General features: G+C 40.4%; 1 protein-coding gene across 2 annotated transcripts in view; it reads left to right on the forward strand.

The window, feature by feature from the left end:
- Positions 1–17,438, forward strand: part of LOC107204426 (endonuclease domain-containing 1 protein-like) — a 158,852-nt gene that overhangs the window by 28,617 nt on the left and 112,797 nt on the right. For both annotated transcript variants that reach the window (XM_033514678.1, XM_015627511.2), the window contains exon 2: positions 7,714–7,968. The gene's annotated coding sequence lies outside the window, so the exon portion shown is untranslated. The remainder of the gene's footprint in view (positions 1–7,713; positions 7,969–17,438) is intronic.

The raw sequence follows: 17,438 nt of genomic DNA on the forward strand, positions 1-17,438 counted from the left end.
CCTTCTCCTTTTCCTTCTCCTTTTCCTTCTCCTTTTCCTTCTCCTTTTCCTTCTCCTTTTCCTTCTCCTTTTCCTTCTCCTTTTCCTTCTCCATCATCACCAGCTTGGAACCAGGAATGGGTGAGACTTCTGCTGCTTCCCTCCTAACGAGGTACGAATTCCAGATCAAATGTTAAGAACTGCTTGTTTCTACATGAAGAAATCAGATTCAACCCCTGGACTTGTTCCAAGCAGGGATATCATTACTTTTGACTCTTGTGTTTCAAACTGTTAAAGCAGGCTGATCTGACACAGCAAGGGATAGAACTAAAATATATCTGTGTTTCAAAGATGGGAGGCAGAAGGAACTGTGGGGTAATTTAGTCTGACATTTAGGGTGTTGCAGGTCATTACGTGTAACTGTTACTCCCTGTTTTGAGCTCAGTAGCTTATGCTTGACTGAAAAATTGAAGTATTAACAGGCATCTGCTGAAAATGCTTTGCAGAAGGGCAGGCTGGCTTATTTGGGAGTTACTTAGAAATGAGGATTTCAGCATCTCTCTTAGTAACTTGTTCAAGGGGACAAACAGTCTGTGCTTTTGGGGTTTTTTTTGGTTTTTTTTCCTATTTTTTTGGTGTTTTGCTGCATTTCTAACTTGGATATGTCTAATTCTACATGGTTTCATGGGAATTTTAAGCTGGCATGAACTGATAGAATTGCTGAAAGGAGCATCCCCCAGTCTTTGCCTGGATGGCAGCTGGCCCCTGGTCCTGGCCTGGTGATCCTGCAGCCGTGGGTGAGCCCACTGCAGAACCAGCCCCAAAAGCAGCAAAATCAGATTTCTCCAGGGTCAGTACCTAGATGTAGTTCATGGCACAGCTGCATGAAGGGGAATGAAGTCAGGTGCAAGAGATGGGTACAGGTGGCTTCAGCAGCAGGTGGTGAAGCCATAGAGTTGCTTTCAGCTGTTGGTTCTTGGCCTCTTCCTGGGGGAATGATGTTGGTTCTTGGCCCTTTTCTGATGGCAGTAGAGGAGGTTTGTGTTGCTCAGCAGCCAGCAGTGTCTGTGGGTTCATCCTCCTGGTGTTAAACACCAAAACTTCACAACCAGGTGTGCATCAGAATGCTGGAATGAAAAAAAAAAATACAGTTATTTGATGTAGCAAAAGCTGTTCAAGTGTTATCTAGGTATTAGCATTTATTTTGTTGAGTTTTTAGTATCTGTGTTGTAGTAATTGGTAGCTAATACACAGGGGAAAAGGGCTTTGGATTTACTGGAGGGCTTATATGAGGCAAATTAGTCTGAGTGTTAGCAGGTTGAATGTGGAAATTCTCAGTATGTGATGACTGTTTTTCTTAAAGATTTTTTCAAAAAATAAACTCTGCTATAAATGCACAAATTGATATCTATCATAAGCAGATGTTGAACGGTATTTAATGCTAAATCAGGTGACCTTCTCACTAAGAAATTTTGTTCTTTCAGCTGAATGATTATTTCTCTTAGTAGAGCATTTGTTAAGAAATCTCTGTGCCAGCTCTCATGCTTTTAATACTTTATCGTGTTCTGTAGTAAGAGGAGAGCATCTTCAGCCTGTAAAAATCTGAGCTGTGCATCATACTAACATGGTATTAGTTTACTGTGCTTCCTTTGTAGTCTGGGGAAGGGGGAGGTTTTCTGAGATAGAAGAAGAAAGAGCTGAAGCTGTAAAGAACAAGATTTGAGGACAAGTCAACCCCAGCAACAGAGAATTGTGCAGTCTGGGCAAGGGAAAGTCTCTATCACCACAAAACACAGTACAGAGTTATGAACTAGAAATTCAGAATATACCCATCTCCTGGAGCATCACATACTGATGTTTTTCTCCATAGATAGAAAAAGATTTTTTTTTCCAGATACTGCTGAAAGTGTTGACTGATGGTTTTTTTAGTACTGTCAAAATAATTTTTGTTGTTTTCATTTCAGTTTACCAGTAACTCTTACTGTAGTGAAAGTTGTTACATAAAATTGTCCTGTATTTTCTTGCCAAAAGACTCCAGTATTGTTCAAGCAGCGGTGCTGAATGGTGGAAGCACAAAGTCACTATTCATCACCGTGATTCCATGTCTCTTCTGGTAGCACAGAGCAAAACTTTCTTGTATTTAAGACTGAAAAGTATTCAGTTTTCTTTTGAGATGGATTTGGTTTTGGATAATCAGATTGTGAATTATTTCAGGAAGAGTTCACCTTCACAAGTTTTAGCTGGTACAGATCTCATTTTAGCCATGGGAACTGATGAACTCAGCTGTACAAGCTTGTTTTGCAGTGGAGTCTTCTTTCCCCTTCTGTTTTTGTTCAGGAGCTCCTGACAGCCCAGGTCATCAGAGCTGTTCCACCTAGCTGGAAACCTTTTCCTTTGAGATCTGACCAAGTGCACATTCAACTCAAAAACATCTTTTAAACTGCCTTAATTGAAAGCTTCTCAAAGTTGTGTGGCCACCCTTGTCCCAAGGATGTTCTACTGCTGTACCTTGGCCGTGTTGGGTTCATGGTTGGACTTGGATGTCTTTTTCCAACCTAAATAATTCTGTGATTCCCTTCTTCAGGTATTTTTGTTGCTACTGTTGAGCCTCTAAACTTTGATACCTTTCTTACCTCTTTTACTTCTTTCTATACTTCATTTCTCATTGGTATCTGATCCTGAGCAGTCCTGTCCCCAGGCAGTGAGTTGTATTCTGCTTATTCTTTTTACCTCTATTTTGTAAAATCTTTTAGTTGAATCTGTGGAAAAACTTGCTTGGCTGATTTTTTTTCTGGCAACCTGCAGTTTTTATAGGGGAAATTCCCATATTTCTCATTTCTTACTTAAGGTTTGTATTGAAGACAGCAAAGGGTGCCTTTTCTGGTTTGTTTATGTTGTTGTTGGTTTTGTTTCTTTTTTTTTTTTTTAATTTTCAGTATTCATTGTGCAGATGCTTATTACCCTGGTAAAGCTGTAAAGCAGCCAGGCTGTACTGATCTTCACTGGAGGTGGAATAGTTTAAAGAAGACTTTGTGGTCTGCTTTAGTTGATTATACTTCAAAATAATTTAAGGGAAAGATGCTTTTTTATTTACCAAGCATTTGCAAGTAAATCTTAAAAACCCATCACAGCAGATAGTAAATAATTTTCTTTACAACATAGAACCTTTTTTTTTCGGTGAAAAGACGGGATTCTTGCCAGCCATCAAAGTTTTCAGAAGATTGCTCTTTATTTTCTCCATATTATGCATCAAATAGTAAAGCATAAAAAATTGTTGACAAGCTTTTTAAAAAAATAGATACCCAAGATTGACACTATTTGCTAAAATACCGTTTAACTTATTTTCAGGTGGAAAATAATTAGAAGGAAAGATCAGTAAAAAATACTGAAATAGAAGCTGTTTGGGGTTTTTTGGTTTGCTTTTTAAAGAAAGAATTTTAAATGATTAATTGCTTCTGGAACCTTAATGCAGTGGCTTCGGAGTTTTCCAAAGATGGCAGTGGGAGTCTCAATGCAGTTCCAATCTGCTGTTGTGTCTATGACTTACTACCTGTATACATACATACATACATACATACATACATACATATATATATATATATATATATAATGTATGTATGTATATAGTATTTAAAACATTGAATAAAAATTAAGTTTTGTACTTGGTTCAAGCTGTCTGGGTGCCTTTTGCAGATACGAAAGTACAGTTATCAAGGAAACATCAATTTTATAGTTGGCTAAAAAAGGTGGTTGTGGTTGTGTATCACTTCTATGCATAGCAGGTTCTGAAGAATAAAAAAAAAAATACAACTAGAAAAACCAAAAACTTAAACTAATGGTCGTCTATTCATTGAGCAGTGGTTGAAACCAAGAACAGGGCAAAGAATTTTCCACGAAGAAGTTGTGGCTAAAATGTGCCTGACACGAACCAAACAAGAAATTCTGCAGAGAAAAAAGGGGAAATAAGAATTTGGATCTCATTAATTACAGTTTTGGCAAGCTGATCTTTGGGCCTTTTTGGAAACTCCAGTGTGGGATGCATCATGAGTGGTGTTTGAATTTCTCATGTCTCTTCTGACCACAGGTGGGGGAGAAGTTCCTGATTGTGCTGTGCTTGCCATCAGGTGCAAGTCTCTGGTAGGAGGGAGATGGAGCATTCCCTGAGAGTATCTGAAGGTATTTTTGGGAAGCAGCTTTTTGGAGAATGGGATAGAGACTGGTCAGAAAGGAGCCTTTGGCAGGAATGGAGACCGAGGAGGAGAAATCCAGCAGTGTCTAGAAGTGTTCAATCAGGGAAAGAAAGACTTATTTCGGGGATGCATATGGATTTGTGAAATTAGTTTGAAACAAGTTTGAAAAAAAAAGCCCACACTGAACCAGGGGAGTTACTTAAAGGTCTTTTATTCATCTTGCTTTTAGTTTTACTGTTCATGAGTCCCATGATTTATGTATTTCACTAATGACACAGAGCTCTGGAGTTAACAGTACTTTTAGTGTTCAGTGATGCTCGTTCTGAAGGAGGGAGCAGAGCTCCTCCATCACTCAGTCACTCAGGGTCCCAGAGCAGGGGTGGTAGAGGCCAAATGTGAACCTTGAGGCAGAGCCCTAGGCCAGGAGGCTGGAAATGAGCAAAAACCTGTGTCCTTTGAAGGCTGAGACCCAAGGTTTTATTTGTATTTTGTACAGTCAGTAGCACTCTTCCACACGAGTGTGGAAAAGAACTGCAAAGTGTGACATCCCTTTCTTCAAAGGGTTGTTCAGAAACTGGGCTGGTGGAGCTCCCTGTTGATCCAGGCGTGTTTGTAACGCCTGAGATGGATGAATGTTACAGAAAACAAAAGAAATCCAAGTCTTTCATTGAGTTCATCCCATGCCTCCCATGCATAACCTTTATATGAAGAAGAGAGGAAGTTTAAGAGCCCAGGAATCCAGTCATATCACCAGACAGGCAGAGATTAAACTGGGATTGAGAAGTTTGAGCAGGAGGAACATGGCAGAGATAAACAGCTGCACAGGTGGGGCCATTCACAGAAACAGAATGTCTGAAGAGTAGGTGTTAAAATGAGCATATTTAACATAAATACATTGTATTGAGGTTTCCAAAATACATATTTTAAAAAGGGAAAAAAGCTAGCAAGAGCTCTCTTAAAGTCTTTAAAGTTATTTATTTAGTCTGAGATGATGGGGATAGGGAAGAAATGCAGTTGTTTCGTCACCTCATATAGGTGGAGACTTCAGAAATCAGCTTGAGACATTCCTTTAGAAAGGTGTAGGATGTAAATCAAATTGGAAGAAGACTTGCAACACAACTTTTGACTTAATGTCAGGGTGATACTGCTCTGAGAATAAGGCAAATGAAAATGACAGGCATTGGTGCCTGTTGAGAGCTGCATGCCCTGGTTTTTAAAACATCTCAGTGGGTTGAAAGGACTAACACTGGGAAATTGGTCAAGCACCAGATTTGGTCTGAGTGAACACTGTAGATAAATTCACCTGTCTGCCCTGTGAGAAAAAAAAACAAAATGGGATCATGAGTGCAGAGTGAGGATGTGCTTGAGAGTGGTGTTAACTGAGGCAGGGATGAAAAATCCACCTTTCCTCAGAGGGAAAAAACCATCTGTGATAAAAGGGTCATTTTGAGGTTTTGGAGACTTGGTTTGTCAGAGGCACTTGAGGGAACTGGGGCAAAGGAGATGTTTTCTCCTGCACTAGCAGGACATGCAGGATGTTGCAGCTGCAATTAGAAAGAGAGCAACAGAGAAAATGCTTTGAAAATTCCACAGTGTTTTAGAATACCACTTTTGCATGGAAAAAATCCCCTAAAGATGCTTAACAAAACAAACCTGATGGGTTGAAAAGGAGGCAAATTTCCCCTCCCAAAGTGTGGAGGTGGATGGCTGCATGGCAAGTGTGCCCTGGGATGGTGGGATGAGAGAATTGATGAAACTCATGTTCATCCTAAATTGAATCCAGAAAGGATTAAACAGGTCTTATGTCTGGAACTGCTGGAAATGAGTGAGATAAATGCCTGGTTTTGTCACGTCATTTTTCAGAAACCTTGTTTGTAAATGGGAAAATTAGGTGACTGAAAGGGATATGGAGAGAGAAGTAAGAAAGGAAAAAAAGTAAGAAAGGAACCCACCAGGATTTGTGTAGTCTTTGGTGGAGTTCAGTGACAGAGAGAAGGAAAATGGTTTCCGTCACTCTATTGGGAACGGCGAGAAGAATGACACAGACTCACTTGGGAGTTGGACAGGAGAGTTCTTTCTCTCCAGGTTTATTACCTCAGATCTTCTTTTATAGACTGATATGTGAAAGTACAGGAAAGTAAAACTCGTATTGGTTAGTGATCTAACACATCACCATCATTGGTCTGTGGGGTACAGCACCCCTCGACCTTCTCTGCAAGAGATCAGGGAACAAACAGCACCTGCAAGGCTGTTTTCTGTCTCTGAGGATTGTTTTAATTCCCCTGTGTGATTTCCCAGGCCACTTTTCTCAAGCAAGACTGAGAAGGTTATGTGGCCTGCTGTTCCACAGGCACTGTGCTCCCTGCTTCATAGTTAGCATCCATAGGTTTCAGATTCTAATTTTTAATCAAGGAAGTGATTAAAGAAGGTAAGAAAGAGAGAAGGACCTGCCCTGGATGGGCCAAGTGAGCTCTGGGGAGATCGTACGGAAACAGTTTTATTTCTTTTACTGCGCTGTTTTTTCTCTGCAATAAATGTATATTTAATCTAGCTGGTTCTAGTAAAACTCAGCTCTGGAATTAACAAATGTGCACTTGTGTCTTTTGGGTGTCTCATCATGGAAGAGTGGAAGAAAATACACATCTTACTCTTGAGGTGCTGCCAGGCAATTTGTGATACCACAAATCCAAGCACTTATATATGAGTGAGGTCTCAAGAAATCACTGACTTGGATGTAATTGTATCAGCAAAGAGAGGGAAGCTTCTGAGTGCAGGAGTGACCATTTCCATCATGTATAGTTTTAATGAAAATTATTTTTTTAAGGCTTATGTTAACCAGTACTTTGTTTAAAAAGTGAAAATGGGGAAACAGAAAAGATTTTTGAAAAATTGAAGTTTACAGTTTTGACTAGTAATAGAAAGCATAATAAGGTTTTTGCTTTGGTTTGATTTTTGGTGGTTTTATTTATATATTTAAGTGTAAATCAGCTTTTGAAATTATGAGAAATCAGAAAGGGAAAAAGAAAATATTCTGTACATTCGAACCAGTGACATGAATGCAGAATTGGATGCTTTGCTGGGCTTCTTAGCTGTGTTTAAAGTAAATAGCATTTTCCTAGTTTTTCAGGCTGAGTGAAGTTGGGAGCAATTTGCTGTATGATACGGAATACAGTGAATCAGCATTTGCGATGGCAGCTATTTATAGTTACTCTATTTTTATTCAAAGCAAAACAATAGCACTGAATTTCAGGCAGTTGGACCAGACACTCAGGAAGGTCTCACTGGAAGCTGAGGGGGAAAAAAAAAAAAATCTCGAGATCTTTTTGGATCTTGAGGGCTGAGCTCGGGAGCTCCGCCGGCATCTCCATTTCAGTGCCGTCCTCCGAAGGTGAAATCCGGGGCTGTGCTGGGGAGCTGCAGGAGCAGATGCCTCTAAAATGTGGCTTTTATCCACTGTTCAGGGACTATCAGCATTCCTTGTATTCTGTATTTGAAGAACTGAGCCATGTAATTAATGCCTGTTAATTTTAACCGTCTCTTCCAGGTTTTCTGTGACTGTTCCGCATCCTGCTGCTGCTGCTGCTGGATCCGAATGCCGAGGCTACAAAGGCTTGTTACTGTCTCATGCTGGGTCCCTCAAATCCAAGAGCTACTTGGCAGTTTCCAAGGCAACCACCTGTGGAATAATTAAAAAGGATGAAGTGTTAGCGTGCCAGATATAAGGAATTCTTGCCTGGAGAGAGCGTTTCACTTTCTTCCGTCTTGAAGAATCAAACGTGCTTCTGCCAGCAAAGTTAAGGTAGTACAATTAAAAAGTAATGGTTTATTTTCTGGAAGTTTGAGGTGGAGCAACAAGCCTGCTATGACTGTATGCTATACAGAAATGACCATGGTTCCTTCTGGGTTAATATCTTGCGTGGATTTAAATGAAAAATGCACGAGAAAGGTGGTGATGGAAAGGCAGTGTGGGTAATCAGTATTTTGTATTAGTAAAACAGTTTGGACTGTTTTGCACTTTATGCCGTCTTCCCTCGGATGATTTTAAGCTGGGAAGGACTAAAATGGAGCATACATTAGTTGGAGCATAAATATAGGAAGTGCAGCCTTCATGCCAAGTACACTGAGATTTCTTTGGCATTCAGTGAAGGGATAGATATAAAAGGAATCTAGGAGTGGGCTCACTGCAAAATGACAGTCGGAATCAAGGGTTGATCCCAGAGCTTAAAGGGTGGGCAGTGACTAAGTCCATGCTGAACCAAACTGATAATCAGGTTTAGCTGCTTCAGTGAAGCAACAGCTAAAACCTTTTTGAAGTCACATATTCCCAGATTCAGAGCTGAAATTGCACAGTGAGAAAAAACAAATATTAAGCCAAAGAAGCCTGTTAGAATAGCAAAAACTGGCAAATTTCCTGGTTCTGAAAGTTTAAAACGTTGCTTCAGAAGTTGATGGCAAAGGTGTTAGACTTCAGACAACTGGAAAAGTTCTTCTCCAAGTATTATATATTACTGGATATATTTGCTCATTGTATCTTCCTTCTCTGCCAGTCATTCAAATATAGTTGAATAGAAAAATGTTATTCATTTCTGACAATGGAGTTAAATGGAGAAAAACCACATTCCCATTCTTCCCATAGTCCAAATAACTGCTCAGTTAAGTCTGGTTACCTTGCCTGATGCTCTTGTGCAGTTAATTTTAGGCGTGATGCTTTGTGTGATTTATTTTAAGGGGAAAAAAAAAACAAAAAAGTCCTAAATTTTGAAGTAGAAATATTTGGGATGCCATCTGGGCTTTACATAATAAATTTTTCCTGCCAAAATGTTTGTGGGATTCTGTTGGGATGTGGATGGGATTTCACATTCTATCCCTTCCACAGCACAAGAAGATCATTGTTTTTTAGATATGGTGGGTCCAAGAAGAAGTAAGAATTGTGTGGTGGCAGCGCTGTCATCTGAGGGAATACAGATAGAATCTATCCAGTAATGATTCTCACCTTTTACAGACGTTACCAAATTTCAACAGCAAGTATTTGCAGGTACCGACTGAGTACAGCTGCAGTGTTCCACTGTAATACTTGATTTCCTGTTCATTGGTTGGTTTTCACCACATCTTAAATGCCAAAATGGTTTTCTTTCTGAAGTAGTTCTTCAGCCTGTTAATTCCTTTCAGTATGAAGCTGAGGAAAGTGGGTTTTTCAGGCAAATGCTGTTTTCACATGTGGAAGGAGTGTGCTGGCAAAATGTCAGCACCAAGCACAGTGAGGAGGATACAGAGTTGAGACACCTCAAGCAGAGTGAAGGTAGTTGGTGTGTGTGGATCCAGATCCTTGATCTTTGCAAGCAGCATAAATAACTCTCAAAGGTGGAAGTGGGTACTTGTGAAAGAGCACATGAGTGTATTTGTGGAAGCCTAATGTAATAGCGATCAGGTACAGTAATGCAGGATTCCCAGGAGTGTACACAGAGGAATTTCAGCTTGGATGCTCGTACAAAACATCCCAAACACATACAAATACCTCCATTTTTCTGTTTGACCTCAAATGCTGTGGCTGAGGTTTTTCTCATGAAGCTTAGATGTCCAGGTGCTGCTGAAGCCAGAGGTGAACAGCAGGTAGGGTGAACAGCTTCTTGGCAGTTCCTATTCCAGACCCCCTTGAAGGGGATGACTTGTCTCTAAAAAGGTGCCTGTGGAAAGGAATCCAGCTTTTCCATGCATAGTTCAGCCTGGACAGCTGATTTAGCCCAGGTGGCAAACATTCCAGGAACTTCAAGTGTGCAGTTAGATATATTTGTATATAAAATTAATCCATCTGTGCTTGTTTCTCTGTATTCCATTCCTATTCCAGAGCTTCCAGAGCTAAGTGGAGTTGAACTTGATTACTGGTACTCCCCCTTTATTCATCCTCCTCATCCCAACTTGGACATTTGACCCTGCCAGTTTTCCCAGCCTTCATCTGCAAGCCTGTGGTTCAGTATCAGGGGTGGTGAAGAGCCCCATGGAGTTTGTTAACATAGTTTGTAAGAGAAATAAAAACATCCATGCTAAATTTAGGCAGCTGCGCTGTGTGAAAGAAAATACAGTAACCAGGCAAAATTGATTTCTGATTTTTTTTATATAGGTTATGTTTTAATAGTCTTTATCCCCAGGAAGTTTTACAGGACTGAAGGGAATAGATGGTTAGAGGTAGTGATTTGTTCAATAATTTCAATCTCTTAACATGATTCAGTTCTTGTTGACATAGTAATTGGTTCTGTAGGTTTGACTAGTAAGAACTAGTGCTGTATGCACCCAGAAAAGTAAAATTTTCTTTCTTTTTCTGTGGCAGAGGATTTATTTTGCTCCATGTTGGAGTAACTTGGTGTTTTTTGGAGAGGAAAAAAAATGGGATATAGTGATATGGTAATTATTTCAAAGATTATTTTGATACAGTGGTTAATATTTTCCTATTTTTATAAAATCAGATCAGTGGTATCAAGAGTCAGTTACAGTGTGGTAATCTAAAAGTGTCATTAAAATACCCATTACTTTTGTTAAATGGATTAGGACTGTTTCCTGGAATAGGTTGGACTTTCATCTTGTTGCTTGGAAATCCAGGTAATTTTTCAGGTTGGGATTTTTCAGAGGGAGTTTTTCCTTCTAGTAGGAGTGGAAATTGTAGGGGGAATTCAGGGAAAGAGCAATAAGCTCAAGTCACCTTTGTGGAAAAGGGAACTCAAATAATGAATGGACTTTTTGCTTGATTTTCCTTTGAGAAGGAGGGAGCTGTTCCTCTGCACTTTGCTGGATGGAAGTTTTATGGGGAGAAAAGCTGCATTGCAGCTTTAATGCAAACAGAATTATCTACAAGATGACAGACTTTATGCTTAGGCACCTGATCCCTTTCACCCCTCCAGCTGCTCCTGCTGGGCATTTTGGATATTCTTCTCCAGCATAGTTTTGATGATTTTCCCTGATAGACAACACAGAAAGTCCAGGAGAGAATAAAAAGGTCTGACAATTTGCAGAGAGGTAGTGAAGGTGTGAGGAGAAAAGCAGCTCTTGTCATACACGGACCTAGAGCAGTGATTTGTCTCCAGCAGTGGCCACAGTGGGGTTATTGAAGAACACAGCTACAGAATGGGAGTGGGATCCTCTTCCTGCACACCCTTCATTGTCCAGACATCTGTAGTACATGGATTAACTGAGCTGGGTGTTTTGGGGTTTCTCTGCAGTATTTACTTGTCTTTTGGAATTTGTTAGTGAGAAGTGCTGGGAAGTGCAAAGCTCTGTGGTTCCCCAGCTTAACTAACACATCAGATTGTTCAGTGAGGAACCATATTCTTTTGTTAACTTTTGAACCTGAACACCATTTAAAATCCACTTCTTGAACTGGAAAAGACTTAAGTAATTGATACATAACTATTTCTATTACAGCTATAATTTCCTAGAGCTCAGCCTGCTGCAAGTGTTGAGTCAGTTCAAAGCTTGCTGGCTTACATTTATGAAATGGAACTACTTGCCCCACCTCCAGTCATCTTACTTCACACTTAATTTCATTGAGATTCCTCATTAATTTCACTCCTGAAACTCATTTATGGGTTACAATGTCCAGGGAGTAATCTGCACACATTTCTTTTTGGTTTTTCCTACTTATTTACTGCCTTTGCTACTGTGAATAACTTTACTATCATCAGCAGATGTTGTCATCTCACTGTTGAGCCCTTTTCATGTCATTTATAAATTCATTGAACACTTCTGGGAACAGATCCCTGTGGAAAGAAGAGCTGAAATGGAACCAAGTCCTGCCAAAAGCAGAGTGGGTTTGCCCACTTTTGCACGTGGCACGGCTGAATTTGTGGTAGAATCACTGTTCTGTTTTGGTACACTTGCAAATGTGGAGTCACTGTGAAATACTCTGTAGGAATGGATAATAATATGTAAGGTATAATGTCATTCTTCATCATGGAATCATTAAAGATGGAAAAGACCTCTAAGATGACCAAGTTCTACCCCCAGCCACCACCATATTCACCACTAAACCATATCCTCAAGGGCCATATCCATGCATTTTTTGACTCCACCACTTCCCTGGGTACAGTGTTCCACTGCTGCCTGTTTGTAATTTCACCTTTAAAAGATAGGGTGGGTAAGGGATTCGCCTTTTTGGATGACTGAGGATGATGTTTAATGTTTAAAGTTTAAAAGCACCTTCTTTGTTCACAGCAATTTTCATCTTCTGAGTTTTTAGTCTCAAAACCAACTTGATTGGAACCTGCTGGTCTGTCACTCTTTGCATTGCCAGTAAATAGAAAATCATATTGAGTAAGGGAAATTAGGCAACAGAATCAATCTCCACAATCATAAATGCATGCTTGTTTTAGGTGATTAAGTGTAGGAATTTGCCTGAACAGTAGAACTGTTACTTGCTCTTGTTTTCCAACATCAGATGTAAAACTGGGCCTCAGTAAAACTAAAGCACCTGTATCACAAAATAATTTTTCCAGTGGTGTCCTGCAGCTGCAGCTTATGGAAGTGGGGAGCTGAGGACATGAATGTGCTGCACATGAGTGCAGTGTCCCAATGTCCCACTGCTGCTTCCTCTTACCACCTCCCTTCCTTCCTAATTACTCCTAAAATTATGTTTGCTTTTTCACTGCTCCTATTATCAACCACTGTGAAAACTGTATTTTCACAAAGCTATCTGCAGTGACTTCAAGGTCTCTCCTAATCAGGAAAAAAACTAATTTAGAACCCCTCATTTTCAGTGTGTATTTGGCTGGTTTTTTTCTATATACAGGGCCTTGGAATTAATCTACTTGAATTTCATCTTCTGTTTTCTCTCCCAGTCACGCTGTATAATAACTAGCTGGAGGAAAAGACTGAGGAGAGCTGCTTTGATGCATTTACTGCTTTATCTGTAGTAGACCTGTGACCTCACAGTGTGTCCTTCTCAGCATAATTTATTGTTCAGTAAATGAAAGAGGTCTAACTCCAGACCTGTACAGGAGTCTGATTTTATGTGTGTGTGTGTGAGAGTTTATGTTCTCTGCATGTAAATTAACTGTTGATTAGTGAGACCTTCCTCCTTTCTGCTCTACAGCTGAGTTTTCTTCATGATCTTGTGGAGAAGTTGGTCATTTTTAGGGACTTCCAATATCCACAGAGCCCTTTCAGAGCCCTCCTGTCTGTGACCTGCAGATTGCAGTCCATCAGTTGGTATTTTTAATAACTTGGTTTCCTTAGAAATCTGGCTGTGTCCATGTGCTTCCGACTGCGTAATTCCTGGTAGGCTTTGGCAGGGAGCAGTGTTCAACTTCCCGCAGAGGATCCTCTTTCCTGGTCCTCTCTGCAGGCTGGAGCCAGAGCTGGAAGGTCCCTAAACTCTTACATACTGAACAGTGGGTTCATTTGGGTTTTTCATGTGGCAAAAAAGCATTTCTGAGGCTTTTCTCCCTCCCCACAGCTTTGTCCTGTCGAGCCTTTTATCTTTTGTACCTACTGGCCCAGCAGGCTTTCTCATAAGCTTCACCCTTCTGGTGTATTTGATAAAATTTCCTCTCAACCCATCAGTTCTCAGTATTTTATTTTTTTTCAGCTTAAAATTTTGTGTTTAGTTTGTTAAAGTCTTTATTCTTTTTCCTGGAATCACAGTATGACTTCCCTTCTTGAAGGACATGCTTTTGAACGCTTTCTTAATATTTCTTAATAATCTTAACAATTTATTAATATTCTTAATATTATTTTTGTTTTAAGTTGCACCTACTCTATTCTTCCACATGCAATATGGGGTCTTTAGCAAGCTGTCACCCCCTTAATACCTTCACCTTTTTTTGCCTGTTCATTTTAGTTTTCTTTAAAGCAGCTTCCTTGTTTATTCATCACAGAATGCTTGAGCCTGTTGAGGACCTGACTAAGGTCATCTAGTCTAACCCTCATGCTCAAGTGGGTTTTTTTGGTTTTTTTTTAGTTGCACAACTAAAAATAGAGAAAAATACTGCTTCAAGTACTGAACTTAAGTGCTTTGTAATCAGTAATGCAGCCTCTCTTCAGCAGTGAAGATACTGTACTCAGGTCAGGACTGGGTCAAGCTTTGCCTCTGCTCTGGGTTTTCGAAGTTGTTTGAAGGAGTCCTAATTAATGGTGTCTTAAAAATGCAGTGTTTACATTACAGTGACTACACTGAGAATTTATCTGTCTCCAAATTCCTGCAGTTTGGCCACTTTAATTTCAAGAGGTGATGTTGGATGCTGATAACTGTCAGGTACCTTCATGGGGCTGGGAAGTTTCAGAATCACAGAATGGTTTGAGTTGGAAGAGATATTAAAGCCCATCCAGTTCCACCCCCTGACATGGGCAGGGACACTTTTTCATTAGACCAGGTGGTTCCAGTCCCTGTCCAGCCTGGCTTTGGACAATTCCAGACATGGAGCATTGTCTGGAACTGGGAGGTCTCTCTGTGCTGCTGAACTTGGTTGTGTGTCTTTTCTTTCTTAATGTGCTTTTGTTGGAAGGAAGAAGTTTTGAGCTTCTTGGGGTTCCATGCACTTTGAGATATTCTTGTCAGACAAAACGACACAAGAAAAATCTCTCATCCTGCTAATTGGAGGATAATTGGAGGGTGCTGCCCCAGCCAGTGGAGTGGAATGAGCAGTTTGGTTCATCCTTCTGTCATCATCTCTGTGTGGTCAGATGAGCAGCTGTCTGCGTTCCCTGTGCTGTAGTGAGGGATTTAGACAACCAAAATCCTCATGGACCCACTGCAGGTATTTGAAATGGAGTGAATGAAATCCCACTCTGGTATTTCAGTGTTAAAAACTGGTGACTGTTTTCACTTTTAGAGAAGTTTTTTCAGTCATGATGGTTAAGAAAGAGCAATTTGATGCTTGATTAAAAGTGAGGAGAAGGCTTGCAAAAGTCTCTTTGGATGCAAAGAAGCTGTAGTTCTGTGGGTGACCTAAAAGGAAAAAATGAGAGTGGAATTTTAAATCACATAAAAAGATATTATAAAATAATGTTGATTGCAAGAAACAGCTTGGTTTGAATTGGGTGCTTGATAGTTTCACCTGTTTTTCTTCATTCTTACATAAATAAGTGAAAAGTCAGCAACTTGGAGATGTACTCAGAGACTGCATTTCTAGTTGTATATATTCCATTTCAGAGACTACAAAAGCATGTGGTCGCAGGACAGGGGGGAATGGCTTCAAACTGAAAGAGAGCAGTTTTAGATGAGATACTGGGAATAAATTCTTTACTGTGGGGGTGGGGAGGCCCTGGCACAGGTTGCACAGAGAAGCTGTGGCTGCCCCATCCCTGGAAATGTCTGGTCCAGGGTAGTGGAAGGTGTCCCTGCCCATGGCAGGGGGTGGGACTGGATGGGCTTTAAGGTCTCTTCTTACTGAAACCATTCTGTGATTCTGTGAAATGAGGAAAAAAACCCAGCATACTCAACAGAAGAAACTGGGTGAGATGAATCTGTCTTTAAAGGTCAGATTGAATTTGGGTGTTAGCACTTTCTGTTCATTCCGTATGGTCAGTGGCAGCATCAGTTGAGCTGTTTCTGAGTTTCTCAGATGAGTTTGTGTCTGGACTTATTCACACACTACCAAGAAAAGGAAAACCCAAACCCAACCCTGAAGTGGATCTTCTAACTTACTAGTTGTTAGTGGTTGTTCATCCAAATCAAGGACTGATCTGACTCGCTGGAAATTTTGTGGTGCTTTACCCTTGGTATTACGAGATTGCAGAGCTCAGGGTTGTGTGGGTGACAGGGCAGTCCTGCCTCAGTGTGCAAATACAGGCTCTTAGCAGCCTCTAGGCTGAGGTTAATGAACTTTTTCTGTTCTCTTTTGTTCTGTCTGTAGCTTCCTCGCTTTGGGCTCTGCAAGAATGCAGACTGGTCTAAAAACTATGTAGATTACATAATGTAGGGCTGGAGTTTCTTCCAGCTGAGTGGTAGCTGATCTCAGTTTCTAGCAGGTTTGAAAAGCTTTTCTTCCCATCAAACCTCAGAGCAGGTGTTTGCTTCAGCAGTGGCATTTGCTGATCTCGTTGTTACATTAATTTGGGGAAAGGCAATATTTTCTGGAGGTCTGAAGGATGCTGAGAGCTCAGTATTTATTTGTTCCCATCAAATAAGCTTGGATTGAATGCAAATGTTCAGGGATGGTGTCAGGACAGAGAGGATGAGGGGTGTTTTCAGTTAATGTCTGCCAAGAATTAAGGAAAATTAACACAAAATTCTTGTGGTTTGGGAGAATACTCACTGGAGGAGTTGTCTGCTCCACAGATGGGGGCTGTACAGAGCACTTGGGATAACTGGTTTGAAGCAAGTAGGGGAATGTTTCACCTTCTTTAGAGACAGTAATTTGTAGTTAGTGGTTGAGCACTTCCCAAGGGAAGGACCCCACAGTCCTTGCTCAGGCCGATATTTTACTGGAATCAGTGGTAAGATTTGTTGGTATCAAGGCCTGAAAAAGCCTTTGCAATGCTTTAAGTTTGAGGACTCCTCAGCAATCAGTGAATAATGAGCTCGGTGTTTATTCAGAGAGTTTGTTTCCTTCAAGTTGTCTGTTGTCACCTTCTGTGCAGGTCCTAAGGTTATTTCAGGAATGATGTTTCTGCTGTTGCCTGTTTTAGACACTTGATGTGGGATTTCAGACTCTGCTGAGGTGTTGGCAGTGGTACAACATGTGGCTGGTTTATGGTAACTCCTGCTCAGATTTGTAATGCAAATACCATCTCTTCTGCAGGTTTTCAGACCTCTGGTTCCCTTGCAACAGAGGATTTCACCTAACTGGCATTGTGAAAGGTGATATCCATGTAATCCTATTGGATTAAGATTAATCTCACCTGGGTATCTGATTTTTAAAGTGAGATGAGATTTATCCACAGTACCCTAATTGCTGGAATAATTCCAAACAGCAAGTAGTAAGATCTTATCTTCTTTTTATCATCGTGGTTCTAAAGAGGGAACGTAAGCTTCCTTCATAGTTGTTATTTCTTGGTGTTCTGCCATAAAAAGTGGAGAACAGTCTAAAGATAACTGGGCAAAGGAAACTTGGTTCTGGATGTGGAGGGGTTTTTGTGTTGATAGAAAAGGATGAGCATCCTAAAGAATTACGTGAAACTCACTTGAAAAAAAAACAAAACTTGATTTGGTACATAAACAGTTTTTTAGAATGGTGCTGCTTCTCTTCCTTGAAGCTCTTCCAACAGAAATACACACTGCCATATGCTGCTGGAATACCAGCACACAAACTGGATTAAAATACAAATGAACAGAACTGCAGC

This window comes from Parus major, chromosome 1A (assembly GCF_001522545.3).
Source record: "Parus major isolate Abel chromosome 1A, Parus_major1.1, whole genome shotgun sequence".
Lineage (NCBI taxonomy): Eukaryota > Metazoa > Chordata > Aves > Passeriformes > Paridae > Parus > Parus major.